The following is a 21491-nucleotide window of genomic DNA, read 5'->3' on the forward strand; positions in this document are numbered from 1 at the left end:
GAGAAGTTAAATACCCTCACAGCAGCCAGCATCAGGTGGACACTGATTATTGGGATCTGTTGGCTACTGGGAGACACCAGCTAGTGGACACAGGAATGACAAGTCCACTCTGGGAACCTCAGTGCCACTAGCAGGTGATTCAGGTCCTGAAAGTCCTGCATCTACATGATATGCTGTTAACATCATCAAAATGCTGCTGGTCCTACAACTAGCAAATTACATCCTGCAGGCAAGGAGCTGACCAAGCTTGTTTTGTGTAAAAGTTATGTTTTCTTGGCCCAGATGTGGATTCTTCTTTGCTGCTTGCAAAGGTGCCCACAGACTCTTCTCATTTAACACACCTATTTGTGTATCGGATGCATGCATTTCTTGCAATAAGATAGGGGCTAGTAGGGGGGACCAAACAAGGGACCCAGGCATCTCACACATTCTGAAGAGCAGAGCAAAGATTTAATGAATGAGTGTTGGACCAGGAACACTCTTCCTTTACAGAAGCCTTTATTTGGATTTTTGCAGCCACATGGTCAGATAAAACATCTCCTTTATACAGTATGTATTCAATTGCACATTAAAGCTGGCTATAGAAATTAATGGATTCCTCCTACAAATGAATGGGCTGAAATTGCACTGCGTTCCTGTGCGGTTCATACAAAGGAAGGTGGATGGAGGAATCTCATCCCCGCTGAGACATTAGGAGAGATTTACTAACTGGTGAACACAAAATCTGGTACAGCTGTGCATAGTAATCAATCAACTTCTAGATACAAGGCTGCATTCACACTTGAGTGTTTTGTAGCTTGAAGCTCAAAGGTCCAAAAATGCTCATACTTAAAAAAATCAATTGATCTCTATGGTGTCTGTTCCCATGATCAGGTGTGAACAGGCACCATAGAGAACAATTGATTTTTTAAGTTTGAGCTTTTTTGGAGTTTAGAGCTTCAAGCTACAAAACACTCAAAGTGTGAATGCAGCCTTGGTGTTAAAGCCTAATTGAACAAGCTGAAGTTAGAAGCTTAGATTCAGAATAAACATTTTCTCTATTAGATCCTGATGTCCCAAATAGCTTATATATTAAATGCCCTTGAAAAAAAATCCTAATGAGTGGCAGAGTTTGAAAAATAGATCACAACCTCAGCCTAATTAACAAGCACCACATGACACTGCACATAAAATGTTATTATTAGGTGGATAGACAGAGCTAATTTTATATATATATATATATATATATATATATATATATATATATATCACTTTGATTAAGGGAACCTGTAATAGGAAAATTACAAAGGTTATCATTGCTGATCTTCTGAAAAAGGAAATAAACAAAAGGTGTCCCCAGGTCTCTATTATAGCATATTTGCACATTATGGAAGACTCGCTAAACAGTGCCATCCTCCAGTGCGGTGACACCTATGCTCTCACTTGTTGCATCATTGCTGCTACTGCCATTAAAGTTCTTTCCTTGCCTGCTAGTATATTGGGTTTATTTACTAAAGGCACTTTGCAAGTTAAGTTGCATTCTTCAAGTGCAGTTGCTCCAGAGCTTAGTAAATGAAGGGAAGCTCTGCTTAGTTCTATCATTCAATCATGTGCAAGCAAAAATGCTTATTTTCTTTTTTTTTTGCCTTTGATTTGGTATTCTTTGCAAAGTGAAGCTTCACCTCATTTACCATGCCTAGAAGCAACTGCACTTGAGTGCACAGTCTATTTGCCTTTAATAAATCAGCCCCTTTATTGTGATATGATTGTACACTGTCAGGCACAAATGCTCAGCTCAGTGTACTATCATGGAATGCAGTGAGTAAATGCCAAGACAATCATCACTCCTGTTCAGGAGTTACATCATCCTTGGCCAGCCAGTAAAGAAGACTGAAGACTTCATAGAAACCGGGGGAAAATTTGAACATTGTCAATTCCCCTACTAATACTGCTCTAATGCGCCATTTAAGAAACGAGGTGTCTTAAAAGCAATAAAGAGCACGGTGGCATTTAAACATATCGCTACAGAAATTGATGATCTGAGAAGATTTGTAATCTTGGTCTGTGAGATCAATATCATTATGTACCCATTGGTTAATGTTTACCTTCCCAATGTGAAAAAATTAGCATTTCTGAAAAAGGTGTGAAAAAAAACTGAAATCTTTGAGCCAAGGATATGGGATCCTATGTGGAGATTTTAATGCCATACCCTACAAACAACTGAACATGTCAGACCCCTCTTGGAACTGCCATTGCAGAGCTACGTTATCTCATTTCATCTCCTTATCAACTTAATTTGATGTATAGAGATATCAACATTCTCTAAAAAACACTTTTTTTTCAAATGTGCATTTTACATACTAGAAAAATTAACCTATTCATGGTTGATACATTTTTACTACAGAAAGTGAACAAATCTGAGATACATAGTGGAGGGGGCCTGCACAGAAAGCAAATAGATGGAGAAATGATGTATTTTTGTAAGTGATCAGTAAATCTATCCATGAATTCTTTAAAAGCAATGCACAATCTGTTGTGGACCCCCTTCACACTGTGGAAAACACACAAGGCCTACATCAGAGGTATACTTATGAAATTTAGTAACCCTCTAAAGAGTGAAAGGACTCAGCAACTTACCAACCTTTCTACAATTCATTGAAACATTGAAAGTTCAAATAAACACACTCCGTCTCAATCCACTAATGCACAATTATCTAAAGAAAGACAAACTCAGATCTCTATTGCTTTCTCAGCATAACCACCATATTAGAACAATGAGGTCTAATTTCTACCAATTAAGTCTAATTTCTACGAAAGAGAAAATACTTCATCTTTTTCATCCAAAGACAGACAACAAATTATTTCATCCAAAGACAGGCAACAAATTATTTAACGCTAAAGAGATTGCAGATGCATTTAGCATTTATTACAGTTTGCTCTATAATCTAAAATAAGATTCCACAATTACACAGCATACTCCTGAACTAATAAAAGAGTTTTTAGACTTGATATCTCTACCTTAAATTCAGCCAGATGACTTAACATTCCGCAGCTCACCATTTTTCCTTAAAGAAATACAGTGGAAGACACTATTAAAACACTCACAAAAAATCTCCAGGGCTCGACAAATATTCAGCCCCTTACTGACTCCTCACTTACAATCGGTCTGTAGTGCTGTTGTGTCCAGAGCTTCCTTCTCATAAGAAATATTACCTTCTACCATAATTACATTGCAAAAACCAGGGAAAGAGCCAGTTTCCCTGCAAAACTTTAGACCAATTTCCCTAACAAATGTAGATTTAAAGATCATGCTAAACTTCAAGCTACCAATTAGCTTGCTATCTCTCCTCTCTGGTGAAACAAGACCAGGTTAGATATATACCTGGCCGTCAAGCTCCTGATGTAATATGATGCATTTTAAACCTTATACATTTGGCAAGGATATCTAGAGAGCCTTTTCTGCTTTACATGTTATATTATCCCTTTCTAAATCATCTCTTTCCCTCCCTGCAGTCCATGATGTGCTGCAACAATTCATTAAGGTCTCCTACTTCAAAATGAACAGAGCTAAATCTATACATACTGGGATTCTCAGTTGATACAAGTATGAAACACTTTTTGCAATCGCAACTACCATATTTATGGTCACAGGGATCACTACAATACTTCAGTGTTACATTAGCCTCCCAGTACTAACTTATATAAAGCAAACATTCTACCTTTCATAACAACCATACAACAGGAACTAGACTGCTTGAAAAAAAATGTTATCTTTCTTGGTCAAGTGGACTAGCTACCTACAAAATGTTCATCCTGACAGTTTTTTTATTACTTTAGAGCTTACCCATACTTACATCTCATCCACATTTTTTCAAACTATGTACAAGCAAATGTCTAAATTTGTTTGTTCTGATGGTAAAGCGAGATTTTCCTAGACTATTTTAGTGAAACACAAAAAGGCAGAAGGAATGGGTATGCCCAACTTGAAGGATTACTATATAGCTGCTCATTTGGACCAGATTAGATTCTGGACTCTTCCACAAAAACAAAAAGGATATAGTCACCCAATTATCCCAACAGTTCTTCATGCCTAGAATTACTAATCACAAAATTTGGAGAAAGGTCAACAGAAAGAATATCAATTGCCCTACCGCTAGACACCTTCAAAATTACGTATTCCCAGTATGTCATTTGTGAACTAGGAAGCAAAAGGGCTTACTACTTTGAACAATCTAGTACAAGAAGGGAAACTCATTCCATTTGAAAAATTTTCTCAGCTTTTTTCACTATCTGATATGGAATTCCTGACATATACTATATTTCTAAAAGTATTGGAACATCCCTCCAAATCATGGGATTCAGGTTATTTTTGACAGCCAGACAACTACCAGTTTCAAAGCCAGAAATGGAAATTGATGGGTATGATTAGGTGTCTGTAACATAAAATGCATTGTTCCCTGTGTATATCTGCTTGTGTCTGGATTCCCATTGGGAAATAAAGAAGTTGGAATTTTCATTAGGTGTATGATCATCCACCTTTCTTCCCACCAGTTTCCCCCAGGATAGGTTCTATTGTTATATTGTTTCAATCAGATGTTGCATAAATAAAGATGCCACAGCATCTTGGGGTGCCCAAACTTTCGATCCCCACTGTATATATCTTAGTTACATCTTTTTTCTGTAAATATTTTATTGCACCTGTTTGACTCTTTTAGCAATAAATCTTTCTTTCTGAAAGTGTTAAACTGTTTCTAAAGCGCTTAATTGCAATTTACGAATCCCTGCCTTCTGAAGAGACACTACTGGGTTTGTTTAATCCTCTGCCCAATCGGCCTGCGGTGACCGTATTGGACAGGCGACTTTTCAACCATTACAGTGTATATTTGGCAAAAAAGAGTTTTCCCTTTCTACAAAAAGTGGTGGTGGCAGTAGAGGGTTAGTTGCGTAATTAACCCGACCCAGTAACAAGCGCATTCAGGCTGCCGGTGCGTCGATTGCGTTCCATTAGCTGGACAATTGTTGTGCAGGGCGCAGCTGAGTGTGGCATTGTTACGCACATCACATCGCGGTTTTAGATCTGCCGGTCCTTCGGTCATGAGTTTGGTGAGAAGGTCTGGGGTCTGACGCCGCGGTCGTGACGTATTGTTGGTCGCGGTTGTACGATCGTCGCATGTTGAGGGTGGCTATCGTGCGTCCGTGACAGTACCCATATGACATTTTTATCATTTTTTTTTTTAAACAGAGTTTCCTTAGTTTCTGTTATAAAGTTTTGCAGATAGGTAATTTTTCTTCTTCATAAAAATGCACTGATAGGCACCGATAGGCTGCACTGATGGGCACTGATGAGGCTGCACTGATTGAAGCTGCTGTCTGAAAAGTCAGCTTTGAGCTGACTTTTTTTCTTTCCATCTGATTGTAAATACTCTCTTGTAAGAGAGCGACAGCTCCAGCGGGAGATAATGTTTTCTTTCATTCTCAGTCAAGTCACCTAGATAGTTTGCTTTTCTTTAAAGCAGATTTGTATATTGCCTTTCTTGGCAATTCTACAATTATGTGCTGCTTTAGATGCTTTATGGAGTTGTATTATCATTGTTGGTTGTTCCACTAGTTTCTTCCCTGCAGGGCTTTTGTCTGTTCATTAAAGCCTATATAAAGCCACAGAATGTGGTTCTTCTTTTCAAAGTAATGGCCACTAAGAATAAAGGACCCGTAAAAAGGCAGATCCTTTGGGGAAGACTGGTACAATATTTGTGCATTTAATTGGGCTGTACAATATTTTTACTGTGCCCCATAGCAAAATTTCAATTACAGGCCTCCCAAACAAATTTTACATTGATATTTTTATGACATTTTCAAAAGCATATATCTGATATAACTGTTTATTCAAAAATTCTTAAAAAGTATGGAAATGTGTTAATTTTTAAAATAATTGTTAAAAGAATTCCTACCACCCCCATGAGAGTATCTATTCCCTATGTATTCATCCAGCTTTCAGCTTACTGAACCTGAGCTTCCAATTTAATCTAACTTGAGCTTTTTACAAAAGAAATGTGACACATAAAACCGTGTACTGCTTAAAAATCGTGTTTCAAAATTTAAAGCCGTGACTGAACTCCCTGTGTTCTAAGGATGCTTTGCACAATGGAGTATGCCCTTAAATAAATGGGTGCAGCAGTAGACCAATTATATGGAAGAAAAAAAATACAGAACATAATGTCCTAAATCCTCTACCAAAGGATGCGCTTGTTGATGTTAAGACAAGTTGGTCTATTTGAGGACCTTTAGTAGAGATTTAACAACCTAAGTGTTTTTCATGCTGTACTGGTAGAACGTATAAAAAAAAAAAAAAGTGGAAAAACGACACAGCTGCACCAAAGTATGTTCGTGAGCAACATCTATTTAACAGCTTGAGATGAAAAAGCATTCTCTGTGTCATCGAATCCCCATGTATTTTGGGCTTCGTGTTCCCCATTTTACATAATATTTGTATCTATGAACACAGGGTATCATATCCTGTTGACTCTGTCCTGACTGCAATGAAAGAGCTAGAAAGTGGCATAGGATAGTCTGGTGAAAGAAAAGGAAAACAGGGACAGTAAAAGGACAGAAAGCTAGGAAGAGTATAGCTGGCCATACTGTACATGGACAAATCAGATTACTTGACATTAATCTACTGGTATGCAGATTTGGCTATATACATCATGGTGACCACGCAAGACAAGCATAGTTTTGCACATTATGCATCATGATGTGGCCTTTTGAGATGCACTGTTTTATACGGAATGCTTGAATGACTGCTCTTGGGTGTTCTGTATCCAAGTTTACACTTACAGGTCACTTTATTAGGTACACTTGTTCAATTGCTCGGTAACACAAATTGCTAATAAGCCAATTACATGGCAGCAACTCAATGCATTTAGGCATCTAGACATGGTGAAGACGGCTTGCTGAAGTTCAAACCAAGCATTGGAACGGGGAAGAAAGGGGATTTAAAGGATAAGTTCACCTTTGGGAACATGTTACATGTTCCACAAAGTTTTAGGGTGGAACATGTAATGTGTTCCCATAGCTGCAGCCGCCGCCCCTTCTCTCTCTGCCAGATAGTATGGGGAGACTTCTCCCTATACTATCTGTCAAATTTGAAAACAGAGCGGATGTGTGGGGCTCCACCCACATGGCCAAATAATTCATTTACGGACTTCCGTGAATGAATGAACTGCAAGTCTTGGCAGCCTTAGCGGCTGTGGGCTTGTAGTTTTCAATGAACTACCACAGCGCTGTGAAGTGCCATGGTAGTTCATTAAAGCTTCCTGTCAGAATATCTGCTTGCTCATACATCGAATGGCAAGCAGATATTCTGACAGGTCTGCAGGAGACCTGCATGGCATCAGCAATTTACTGATTGCTGGTGCAATGCTTTCCAGGCTCCTGTAGACAAAAATAATAAATGCACATTTTTTAACCTGCATTTATTATTTTTGTTCAAAATATGAACTTATCCTTTAAGTGACTTTGAATGTGGCATGGTTGTTGGTGCCAGACAGGCTGGTCTGAGTATTTCAAAAACTGCTGATCTTCTAGGATTTTCAAGAACAACCATTTCTAGGGTTTACAGAGAATGGTCCGAAAAAGAGAAATTATCCAGCGAGTGGCAGTTGTGTGGACGAAAATGCCTTGTTGATGTCAGAGGAGAATGGACAGACTGGTTTGAGATGATAGAAAGGGAACAGTAACTCATGTCAATATGGACTAAAATATCTGAGGAATGTTTCCAACACTTTGTTGAATCTATGCCATGAAGAATTGAGGCAGTTTTGAAGGCAAAAGGGGTCCAACATGGTACTACCAAGGTGTTGCGTCACACGACCTTGTGACTTCGTCAGGACTCACAAGGTCACGTCCTGAATACCATGTGTGTATAGATTTAAAGAAACATTATAAATACCTTATTTTTCCCCATATTTCCCAGTTTCCCTCTGTTCTCAGCTGGTATAGAGAGCTGGGGAGGAAAAACAGGAGCACACTGAACTTCCCAGTGAAAGACTTTACAGGGGGGCATGTCAGGACAAGTCTGTTCATTGCAGGAGAGCAGTCTGAGTTCCCAGCACAGCTAAAGAACTGATCAAGGTAAGCAGAGGGACTGTCAGGAACACCAGGGATTTCTCACAAAGGATGCAATGCAAAGAACAGTAGACTTTTTTAAACAAGTACATGGTACAGCAATCACATACTGTATCAATGATATGAAATGTTGGGTTTACATATGGAGCCCAGAGTCTTTTCCTTGGGTGGTAGAACTGCCTTAATTCTTTGTGGCATAGATTCAACAAGGTGCTGAAAACATTCTTCAGAGATTTTGGTCCATATTGACATGATAGCATCACGCAGTTGCTGCAGATTTGTCAGCTGCACATCCATGAACCACTGATACAAAGCAGGATGGATACATGATTTCATGTTGTTTACGCCAAATTCTGACCCTATCATCTAAATGTAGATACTGAAATCGAGACTCATCAGACCAGGCAACAATTTTCCAATCTTCTATTGTCCAACTTTGGTGAGCCTGTGTGAACTGTAACCTCCATTTCCTGTGCTTAGCTGACAGGAGTTGTACCCGGCATGGTCTTCTGCTGCTGAATCCCATCTGCTTCAAGGTTCGACATTGTGCGTTCAGAGATGGTATTCTGCATACCTTGGTTGTAATGAGTGGTTATTTGAAATAATGTTGCCTTTCTATCATCTCAAACCAGTCTGCCCATTTTCCTCTGACTTCAACAAGGCATTTTTGTCCACATAATTGCCACTCACTGGATCTTTTCTCTTCCTCTCTGTAAACCCTAGAGATGGTTGTGCTTGAAAATCCCAGTAGATCAGGAGTTTTTGAAATACTCAGACCAGCCTGTCTGGAACCAACAACCATGCCACATTCAAGGTCAATAAAATCCCCATCCTAATGCTCAGTTTGAACTTCGGCAAGTTGTCTTCACCACGTCTAGATGCCGTAAATGCATTGAGTTGCTGCCATGTGATTGGCAGATTAGCAGTTTGTGTTACCAAGTAATTGAACAGGTGTACCTAATAATGTGGCCGGTGAGTGTATAGCTCCTACAAAGCTTTCTACATTCTATTACTAGTGCCTCAGTTGTTGGGGGTGTGTGTGTTTTGGGTGTCTGCGCATTTGTTTGGGAACTGTGGGAAAGGTGAAAGTGCACCAGGATTCCAGCTCACAGGATAGCTTAGGAATCTCAGAATCATCTAGCCGCTAAACACCTTTAGTGTGCATCAGATTATTTTCAAGATTTGAATCTGCTGTTTCCAGCCAGGTAGATGGCTTGCAGGCTGTGATAATTGGATTACCTTCCCAGGTCAGCTCTCTCTCTTCATTAAAATAAAATATAATTGATGTAGTGCTTATACACTAATAAAAATATTAATATTAATTAATAAGTGACCACAAGGTGATAAAAAAACACATACAAAGTCCTAATATTGGACCAGTTAAAGTGACTTATATAAGAATATTGACCCCAATCCACATGGGGATGCATAAAATAGTGACCCCTGGTACCCAATATGGGATACAATCCAATATTAGGTGAATCCCTACAGAGGGATCAAATTCATACACTCAGTGTAAAACCAGAAAATAAACATAACGTATACCATCTCTGAACGCACAATGTTGAACCTTGAAGCAGATGGGCTGCAGCAGCAGAAGACCACACCGGGTGCAACTCCTGTCAGCTAAGCACAGGAAATGGAGGTTACAGTTCACACAGGCTCACCAAAGTTGGACAATAGAAGATTGGAAAATTGTTGCCTGGTCTGATGAGTCTCGATTTCAGTATCTACATTTAGAGGATAGGGTCAGAATTTGGCGTAAACAACATGAAATCCTGTATCCATCCTGCCTTGTATCAATGGTTCATGGATGTGCAGCTGACAAATCTGCAGCAACTGCATGATGCTATCATGTCAATATGGACCAAAATCTCTGAAGAATGTTTTCAGCACCTTGTTGAATCTATGCCACAAAGAATTAAGGCAGTTCTAAAGGTAAAAGGGGGTCCAGCCTGGTACTAGCAAGGTGTACCTAATAAAATGGCCAGGAAGTGGTAATTCTCCACCCAAGGAAAAGACTCTGGGCTCCATATGTAAACCCAACATTTCATATCATTGATACAGTATGTGATTGCTGTACCATGTATTTGTTTGAAAAAGTCTCCTGTTCTTTGCATTGCATCCTTTGTGAGAAATCCCTGGTGTTCCTGACAGTCCCTCTGCTTACCTTGATCAGTTCTTTAGCTGTGCTGGGAACTCAGACTGCTCTCCTGCAATGAACAGACTTGTCCTGACATTCCCCCCTGTAAAGTCTTTCACTGGGAAGTTCAGTGTGCTCCTGTTTTTCCTCCCCAGCTCTCTATACCAGCTGAGAACAGAGGGAAACTGGGAAATATGGGGAAAAATAAGGTATTTATAATGTTTTTTTAAATCTATACACACATGGTATTCAGGACGTGACCTCGCGAGTCCTGACGAAGTCACAAGGTCGCGTGACGCAAAGCGTCGACGGCATAGCGTGGTGACGTACTATCAGCGTGACGCCATCTTGGAACACCTTATTCTCATGCTCTACACCCAGCACATGGGAGAATGCCTTGATATCAGCTATGTAATGTGAGTTTGCAGTTTGGCTTAATTTTATCCGTTAATAAAGCAGTTTTACACTATGGAGAATGTGTTCTTCTCTTGTTCTATGGGCAATTGAGCTATGATCTATATGAGAATACTTATTGATCTACATACCAACCGGTCCAGAGGGATATATCTCAGTGGTGAAAGTTGATTCCAGAGAATTCACCCAAGCTACCAGGCCATAAGGAGTGCCTTATGCTGAGGGGATCCAGAGGTTATCTATATATGCTTTGTGGCCCTGCAGGGTCGCAAGGTGGGAGGTGAGAGGCCATTGCAGCCATTTTGCGATCACATTTAGGGTGTGCTGTGTACCCACATTTTACATCTTGCATGATCAGAAGGAATGCAGCACCGATTATTGGACATATTGCACAGATCTTTATTACGTTATGTTTATTTTCTGGTTTTACACTGAGTGTATGAATTTGATCCCTCTGTACGGATTCACCTAATATTGAATTGTGTCCCATATTGGGTACCAGGGGTCTCTATTTTTGTGCATCCCCATGTGGATTGGGGTCACTATTCTTATACAAGTCACTTTAATTGGTCCAATATTAGGACCTTGTATGTGTTTTTTATCACCTTGTGGTCACTTATTAATTATTATTAATATTTTTATTAGTGTATAAGCGCTACATCAATTATATTTTATCTTTGCAACTGATTGGTATAGGATCAGATGTTAGCTGCTTTTTAGTTATTTTTAGGTTCTCACGTAAGAGCGCAGGAGGGCCTCTTGATTTTGTCTCTCTCTTCATTCATCCCCCTCCAAATAAGGATCTACTTCAGTTAACAGGTCATTGTAAGCATACTCATTGACAGCCCCCATGCCCAGGATCTCAATGCCAGCTTGGCAAAAAAATTCTGTTTACTTCCCATATGCTAGGTAAATGGCAAATATACTAGGGGCTTGGAAGGATGTAGATAGGGTACACTACTGGAGCTGGAGGTGCAGCCCTGTGTCTTGCACCTTGGCGAAAGTGACAGCCACCTCTACTCCGTCCTTCTCATTGGCCTTGTCCAGTAACTCTGGATCTGCCACCATTACTGGCATGTGCCAGTGCCACCCTGGGCCTGCCACTGTCACAATTGCCAGCTGCTGAGCCCTCTGCTGGACTGCCACCATTACCAGCTTCTGCCACCTCTCCTTGCCTGCCACATCACCAGCTGCTACCACCTCTGCTGGATGGCTAGCATTACCAGATTCTGCCACCACTCCAGGTCAGTTGCTACCACCATTTACAGCTCCTGCAGCCTCTGCTGACCTGCCAGCATTACCAGCTCCTGTGGCATTCTCTTGCCCTTTGCAAGTGATTAGAGACAGCAAATAGGTGATAGCTTTACCTTCGTTATCAGATTTCTTTATGCAAATGATTTTCATTGCCTTTTGGGTTTAAAAATGTAACTGAGAACATGACGCCGGTCAAGTTATTTGGATACACATTTGGTTTAAAGTAAAGTTGTCACAACATGGGCAAACTGAGTATCGGATGTCAGGATCAATGGGTATTTTGATGCACTCTTCAGACAGATATAACAAAACGCTTTCAATGGCATATTTGACAGACCAAGAGGAAACAAACAAAAAAAAAAGACCATTGTTAAGGCACTCGTACACTTTAAGCCATTTGCAAATTTAAAATTTACCTAAAAACTTCAGCTTGTCCTCAATCCTGTTCACCTCCCCAGCTTTCAAGTTGGTACTTTAATATGACTGGTGGCCTTAGTGACCAATAGGAAAACCAAGGATGTGGTGCTGGTGGTGTTGCAACACCATAAAATATTAAGGTGGGACATTTCTGTGCTTCAGCACAAGAAAAAGCTCCCCTGCACTGTTTTTGAACCACAACACACACAGAAATCACACATGTGCATTGTAGTGTGCTATAGTGCAGATGTCTTTCGTTTTTGCTCTATATGTGTGTTAGCGTGCCATGAAGAGTGAATGGCAAGGCACTGCAACACATATATACAGTGCATTACAAAGTGTTACAGTGACAATGTGGGTTTTACTGCTTCTTTGGTCTGAACACGTCCTAAATTGTGCAACGTTAAAAAAGACTGTTTATTTGTACGCGATAGTATGAAGAATATTGTTTTGCACATTTCTCATTGGTCACTATGGGTTATTTATGGCATTTCACGCACTTGGCAACTACACTGTATGTCATTATTACTTTAAAACAGATACTATTGTATATTTGTGTCATTGACTTGTCGGAACAGTACCATCTACCCTGATGATATGAAAAATATATCGCTGGGATAATAAGATTTTAGTTAAATTTGTTAAAATGTCATTGTAGAGAAAAAATATATTTTGCCAAAGTTTCATGATATTTTTGCAAAACGCTGATAGTAATTTGGAAGCAAATTTCACAGCACTATTTGGTGGTTGGTCTTCACTATAGGACCAAACAGCAACATTCTGGCAAAATGAGATAACTGAGAAAAGCAATCTTTTTAGTGCCTCAAAACTAACTCTTTAGATGTCCTTGGCAAAGCTTGGGGCTATGGATGAGTTTATTCCTGCAACCATGCATTTAATAAAATGGTATTAAACCCAAAAGCAAATAATTATTATATTGCAGCTTACCACTTCTTAGATTACTGCATTTGTTTTCTTGTTTAGGCTTTTTTGAACAGAACAAGCTATCCTGCATATGTAACAGTTCAGAGTGTTGAGAAAAAACATTTTATCACTGAAAGGGGAGCTTACAATGAGCAGCTTTTAGTTATTTATGTAAAACCCTTATCTCAAAAGAAAAAAAATTGTTTCTTTAACTGCTTGTGTGACTGCAGTGTGAGCTGAAGTATGGTTTCAGTGTTAGTGTATCTAAATCTGCTAGTACATCTAACACTCCCGTCCCCCAGACTGACAATGCTGCTGTCCAGAGGTGCCCCCTGTGCTCCTTCATCCAGAATGGAGGCACGCTAATACAGGAGGTGTGTTACTGACCAGATCACCAGGTAAAAACAAAGGGGGAAAAAGCCTTAAAACGGAAAACAAATGCAGCCACCACATCTAATGATTGATAAGCTGCAATATATTACATTTTTGGTTTTATTAACACTTTAAATGTATCCTCAGCAAAATGCTCATTTCTAGGAGGGATAAGTGTTTTTCCTAGGGCTACTCATTCTTAGGATGGATGTGCATTTAGTGACATTTTCAGCAGGGTGGACAATTTCACTGACATGCATTGGAGTCAGTTAGAGGTGATGGCCTCTGAAGGTTTGGCCTAAAGTGAAATTCATAGTTTCCTGGCAAACTCAGTTTAGTGGAAATTTTACTGCTGATTCTTGAAAGCTTTTGGTCAAGACACTTTTTTGCAAAATGCTTTGGAGTCAACTGGAAGTGATTTTCATGGTAAGTTTACTTTTATGATTTATCACTGTTACTAACCAACTCCGAATGGCCAGATGTACTGTATGTCAGTTAAAGGCTAAGTACACTAGTTGAAATTTTAGTTTTCAGATGGTGCGGTGGTGAGTCTGGTGTCTGGTGATTAGAGTCTGATGAGTTTAATTTTTTTTATATTTAGGGTAATCTATAGAGATCTCCATGTTGTCTCTGTACTGAACGTTTTAGGACTAATACACAATGTTCTCAATTGATTCTTTTATTGCACAGCTTGGAAAAGTCAGCTGAGATAGTGAAATACCCTTGTAAAGCTTCAACATGCTTAAAATTGGAGCAGGCCATCAAGTCCAATAGGAATATATTGGAGCTGTGATAAAAAAAAAACGGTATTTTTTCATCTCTATTTTAATTAATGGATGTCTATCCAAAACTGATATTTCTGTTTTAGAAGTATTGTTTAAAGGATAAGTTCACCTTTGGTAACATGTTACATGTTCCACCCATTTTTAGGGCCACCCCCTTCTCCCTCTGACAGATAATATGAGAAGTTTCCCCTTACCATCTGTCAGATTTGAAGACAGTGCAGCCATACGGGGCTCTGCCTACACGGCCGCGTCATTCATTCATGGACTTCCATGAATGAACTGAAAGTTACGACAGCCTTCGTGGCTGTGGACTTGCAGTTTTCAATGAACTACCACGGCGCTGTAGAGCACTGTAGTAGCTCATTGAAGTTTCCTGTCAGATATTCTGACAGGTCTGCAGAAGACCTGCATTGCAACAGCGATCTACTGATCGCTAGTGCAATGCTTTCCAGGCTCCTGTAGTTAAAAAGAATAAATGCACATTTTTTTACCTGCAGAAAAGTGTGCATTTATTATTTTAGTCCAAAAGCTGAACTTATCCTTTAATATCATATATGGGATGCAAAACATACATGGAAACACGACAAAGACTCCATCACATCCTAGTCATTAAAATGTAAATACAATAAAACACAATATTACAGGCAAGAAGATATTACAAGCTGCTTACCAGTGACTGCACTGCTAATGCGTTGTTTAAGATCTCAGCTGTTTTCAAGATGATTTCTGTAAGGAACAATTCAGAGTAGGTTAGGACAGAAATATACTGTTCGTATAGACCATGTAACTACTGTATGAAGTGTTGGATTTTTAAAAATGTTACAATCAAAGCATAATAAATATACATTTGGGTTCCTAGAGCCCCCCTCCTTACATCAGGGTCCCCAGACCACCTCTTCCTTACATCAGGGTCCCCAGAATATCCATCCTGTACATTAGGGTCTCCAGAGCTGCCCCTCGTACAATGTTAAATAATCAGGGTCCCCCTTACTCTCTTTGCATCATTCCAGTCCACTCCGTTCCATCACAGTGCAGCCAGAAGCTATGGGGAAAGCTAGAAGGCGGGGCACTGCCAGCAGGTCCAGAGGAGGAAGTTCTGTTCCCCTCCTCTGAATGCGGGGGGGGGAGGAACAAGCATGTGGGTTGGTTGCTCGGACACTGGGCGGTCCTTGCAACTGACCACAGTTCTTTTGCATTTAAAAAACGAATGTAGTTAGCGCTGATAGTGGCGGTGGGTGGAATATTTCAGAGTGGAAACTCCTTTGCTTTGGGAAGGGGAGCAGCACTCCCCTAAATTTGGCAATGCTTAGTAACATAGTTAGACAAGTTGAAAAAAAAGACACAAATCCATCTAGATCAACTAAGAAAAAAAAAAAATAGAAAACATACACACATACATACATATATATATATATATATATATATATAAAATCCCCCAGGAGGTATTTCAGTTCTGCCAAACACTGGATACTGTACTTTTTGGTGGTAACTTGTAAGCAAAGAAATCTGGTCTTCCATGCATGGTCGTTATAAAGATGTGCCGAGTTATGTATAAAAAACAAATACATTCCATTCAGAAATAATAGCCACACTCTGTGAAAAGCTTAATAGAAGGCTGCAGTCAGTTTTCAAATGGTATTTGTCATCAGGAGTATCCACAACAGATAAAAGAAGCAGGCAAACAGTTTTGTCCAGTAGAACATCAGTCCGGATGCACTAACCAGGTTTAATACAAGGTCATCCGGTGCCCAGGGGGAATATGTCAAATTGTGTTCTACACCCCCCTCCCCCAAAGAGGGGTGGTAACATTGCTTCCACTGACCAGCAATCAAAGGAAGTTTAACAGCAGCTCCTTTGACCAGCAATGCAAGATGGGGTTAAGATTGCTGCCAATGACCAACAGTGAAGCGGGGGGGGGGGGTTAAGCAGTGCAGCCAATGACACCAATGCTGTGGTTATTATTTTGGCCACTGACGTCAATGCTGGGGACTGTTATTGCATTCACTAACACCAATGCTTGGGGTTGTTATTGCACCCACTGGCACATGCTGGGGGTTAGTAATGTTATCAATGATAAGAAGGGGGTTATTGTTGCGGCCACTGGCACCATTCCTTGGATATTACTGCAACTCCTGTCACTAATGTTGGGGGTTATTATTGCAGGCACTGACACATATGGAAGGATCTCTTCTATTGTTTTTACTGACAACAATGCTAAATGATTTTACTGCTGCCACTGACACAAATCTTGGGGGTTATTATTGCTGCCACTGAAACATGTGCTGGGGATTATTACTCTGGTCACTGATACCAAGGTTTGGGTTTGTTAAACTTATTACTGAAAATGGTGGGGGTTATTTTTCTGGTCATCGACACCAACACTTGGGGGCTATAAATGTGGCCACTGGCACCAAGGCTGGGGTTTTTTTATTGGGACCACCGACATCAATGCTGAGGTTATTATTGTGGCCACTGAGACCAGTGCTGGGGGTTATTCTTGTGGCCACTGACATCAGTGCTGGGGGTTATTCTTGCTGCCACTGACAACAATGCTGGGGGTTATTCTTGCTGCCAGTGACAGCAAATGACAGCAAATCTGGTGTGTAACAACTGTAGCCACTGACACCAGTGCTAGGGGCTATTACTGTGGCCACTGACACCAGTGCAAGAGGCTATTATTGCAACTACTGACACCAGTGCTAAGGGTTATTATTACAACTACTGACACCAGTGCTAAAAGTTTTTATCATGGCCACTGACACCAATGCTGGGAATTACTATTACTGTCAAGGATACCAATGATATTGATTATTTTCTTCCTACTTTCCTTTCAGTGTGTGTTGCAGTACATTGTAAAGAAAAAAATGCAGCTGGATCAAAATTTTAGTGCGTTATAGTCCATTAATTTTGAGCGGGCTATCTAATTGGGACACACCTCAATACATTAAAACTTGCTATTGTGCAGCTGAGTGTCAGCAAAAAAAATTGCCAAGTCAGCATCCCTTTAGATGGGATTTTCCTTCAGGAGTATCTCACCAAAAACAAAATTTTTATTGCAGGGGATGCCTGAAATCTGACTTGTATCTTAGTACAGACTTCTGGGAAAATCAGTGAGCCAATCACACAGGCAGGAAATGATGTTGCTGGGGGGCGTTCTGTACACGTTCTGTGTACAAAACACTTCCAGGTAGCCATATTGCATTGCCAAATTACAGAGCTGCTGATTGAAAAGGAAAGATAATTTTAATAATATTCAATTACAATATGATTTGTGTCGCATTTGTATATGCTATATTATTTTTTTTTTTTGCTATTTTTTTTCCCACGAAAGTGGACTTACCCTTTAATAAACTGAAATGGGGAGGGCACAGTTTGGTGTCTTTGCTGTGGGTACTGGATGATCTTGTCCTGTAGTTACATAGTTAGTCTGGTTGAAAAAAGACCATCTAGTTCAACCGTAGGAAAAAAAAAATTAGAATCCTATACCCACAGTTGATCCAGAGGAAGGCAAAAAGTAAAAAGCAAAGCATGATCCAATTTGCTCCTGCAGGGGGAAAAAAAGCCTTCCTGATCCCCTGAGAGGCAATCGGATATTCCCTGGATCAACTTTACCTATACATGTTAGTATCCAGTTATATTCTGTGTATCTAAAAAAAAATCCAGGCCTTTTTTTACAGCAATCCTCTGAGCTGGCCAGAACCAACTCATGAGGGAGTCTATTCCACATTTTCACAGCTCTTACTGTGAAGAAACCTTTCCTTATTTGGTGATTAAATCTGAATTACTGCTTCTACTGCTGGGTGGAAAAGGAGATAGTTCCAGTAGCAAGCACACGCTACCACTTTTTGCTTGCCACATGGCACCCACCCCTTTTACATGAATACACTGTGCCTCCTGCCCTCTTTCCCCTCATCCTTGGGACGAATATTCAAGACCCAATTTCAGTACAGTATATTGTTCCAAAAGGACAGATCTGTAAGTGATTAGCCCATCCAATGCATATAAAAAAATATGGAATTATCCAGAGGTCAGGCAACTAATGTGCATCCAAAGCAACTAAGTGTAACACTACCTCCTTAGGAGTCGCTGAAGTTTTGGGTCCCCCTATAGTCCTGCACAGCCAGGCAATATGCATTTTTTATAATAACTTGTATCCAAGAGACAGTAATCTGTCCTTGAGCATGTTTTGAAATTTCATTAGGGGAATTGAACTTGGATATGGTAAGGGGTGTACGGGATACCCAATGGAACTGAGAAACTGAGGACAACTTCCTGGAACTCTATATATATATATATATATATATATATATATATATATATATATATATATATATATATAGCTAGCCAGCATCTCCGGTTGTACCACCACAGACCTTAGATTATTCCTAATCCAGCTGATCTGGGTGAATTCATGAGCATGGGATTCTGTGCCTGTCACTTTCAAGTAAGACAGTCTCAAGTAGTCGCTAATCTGATTTCCTACCAGAGTGGTCCTTACCCTATCTGGCCCAGTTTGTGCACGTCTACTCACTCATTCTTTCTCCTGTGTTACTAGTGGGTTGGTGGCTGCTACTAGGCCTTCTAGCTGGGCCGCTCCTTACCTGCCACACAGGCGGTCCTCTCTCTGGGAGCTGGTGAAGTCCCAAGCTTTACTCCTTCCAAGGTTCCTGCCTGGAGGTGAGCCTCACTCCATCTGCGACACCTCCCAGGCTCCTGCTCTCCATCCTCTCACTCCCTCATCTTCCACCCAAACTCTCCTGCTGCTGAGCAGGCTCAGTTACTCTTAAAGGCTGCCCTGGTCCCTTGCCAAGCCTCCTGTTTGGGACTGGCCAAGATGCTCTAAGAATACAGACTAGCCAGTCCTTACCTCCGCCAAATGCCTCTAGATCTTTCTCCAAAGTTCTAGTACAGGGGGAAGTTTCAGAAAGCTAGTCTGCAGAGCCTTTAAGCTCCTGGCCCAAATTTGACCCACCTGGCTACCACACCCAGGCTGCTACTCAGCCTCTGACTAACAATTAGAACTAGAGCTCCCCCTAGCTAACTAAGAGGGTGCTACATAAGGCTGGCCATATATGAGTCATTTTTATTTGTTTAACCATCCATCCACTCAATGTAGATGGGGGAATCGCTTCCACTGAGCCTTTATATTTATAGAACAGGGAGACTTCCCAGCTGTCAGAATACACTTACCAGCACCTCCGGCTAAAGTCAGCGGTGCTGATTGACAGGACATTTTCCAACACGCTGGTTGTAAACAAATCGATCAATAGATTGACCTGTGTACAACCAGCCTGCCCATACAGGTATCAACATTTGGCTGGTCCCTGCTGAACCGGCTGCATTTTGATCCATCTCAGGCTGGCTAGTGCATACCTTTAGCCTTTTCTGTTGCTGATAGTGGATTTGTTGGCTGCTGAAAGTGTTGTTGAGAATTTTTCCACAATAATAAGAGAAAACACTTATTTGACAGCTGTCACTAAGAAAGATGTCTACATTAGGAGATTTCCTCTTACTACCTGTTTCAGAAACAGGTCTCAACCTTTGGAGTTTCCCCTCACTTTCTATTCTGTTTATAACTGTTATTAAAACAGGAAGTTCTATATGGTTACAACCGTTTTTGAAACAGGAATTGAGGGGAAAGTAGATTACTCTTTGAAGAATATGCTACCCCAACATTTCATATTCCTGAAATGTGCCTGTTTTACCATGTACTTGTATGATTGTAAGCTCGAAAGAGCAGGGCCCTTGATCCCCTCATGTTTTGCATTGTATTGGTATTGTTCTGTCACATGTTCTGTCTCCCTTTGTAATGTACAGCGCTGAGCGAACTATTGGCGCTTTATAAATACTGTATAATAATAATAATATAATAATGAACAATTTGTATGAAATTAATTGCTTCCTTTTTTGTGAAATACTTTGTGATCCTGCTAGGTCCATTGCTTTCCTGTTTCAAATTGACCACACTAGGCATTAGAGCACATCCATCTTAGTGTGGTCAGTTATCTGGCTGTGCTAGGAGCACAGCCTGCCTGTCCTCCAATGGCTAAGACTTGTGCTGAAACACCCACCCTGCACAGCTAATCACTGGGAAGATCAGTGTAATGCAGCTTCTCCACTCCCACCTCACTAAATCTCTTATGCACCTGAGCATGGAGGTCATGTATATGATCACTTATGAAAAAAAAAAGGTATTTACGATGAGCATAATATATATATATATATATATATATATATATATATATATATATATATATATATATACACATTAGTATGTTTTGCCTTTTATTTCTGTTTTCAGCTGAATGAGTTGTTTTACAAGGTAAGAGCTTCTAAGACTTCATGTACGTGAGGAACTCCTAACCTCGAGTTTAGGAGCTTTTAGCATTTTTTTGCCTGCCGACTGTGGGAAAACATGGAAAACTGTGGTACTGCGGTTGCCACGGTTTTGCTGCAATTTGCGTTTTCTCACAGCTGGCGATCAGTTTAGACTTGTGTACATGAAGCCTTACTCTTCCTCACTATGTCCAACATGAAAAAAGAAACCCTTTCCATAGCAACTGTTCACAAAAATCACTGCAAAATACAATCTAGTCAGCATAAACACAGCTCATTGGTGCACAGTCCATGAACAGAATTTCTGCTCCAATATGACCAGACACCTAGTTACTCCATTGTTGGGCATCATCATCTTGCCTCTTGCACAGCATAGATGAAGATGAGGGCTTAGCTACCGATGTTTGACAAGTCAACATTTGCATTTAAGACCCAGTGCAGTCCTCTTTGGCTTAGGTTTCATGTTTTTGTCAAAAAATAGAGCATTTAAAACAACTTGTAGGTAGCTGTAATTTGACAGCAAAAAAAGGAGGTTTGGTCCTGACAAAGCTGAGTAAGATGCACCTATCGGCGTTTATCAATCCACACGTGTACCTGAATGGAAGCGGAGCCCGTTTACCAACAGTCCCGATGCTGGCGGCTGCCTCCGGGACTCTGGACTTGAATCTAACAACAGGAGATACCTTTACAGCACAACTACATACATGGCCGGCCATTACGGCCTTCTTTTATCATTATTTTTTGCT

General features: G+C 40.4%; 1 protein-coding gene across 5 annotated transcripts in view; it reads right to left on the minus strand.

The window, feature by feature from the left end:
• The window catches only part of LOC149474388 (F-box/LRR-repeat protein 21-like), an 87334-nt gene that overhangs the window by 35950 nt on the left and 29893 nt on the right, over positions 1–21491 (minus strand). For all 5 annotated transcript variants that reach the window (XM_089663915.1, XM_089663795.1, XM_089663987.1 and 2 more), the window contains one exon: positions 15080–15135. The gene's annotated coding sequence lies outside the window, so the exon portion shown is untranslated. The remainder of the gene's footprint in view (positions 1–15079; positions 15136–21491) is intronic.

This window comes from Staurois parvus, unplaced genomic scaffold, assembly GCF_062004578.1.
Source record: "Staurois parvus isolate SC_StPar_1 unplaced genomic scaffold, SC_StPar_1.0 ptg000006l, whole genome shotgun sequence".
In the NCBI taxonomy this organism is placed as follows: Eukaryota; Metazoa; Chordata; class Amphibia; order Anura; family Ranidae; genus Staurois; species Staurois parvus.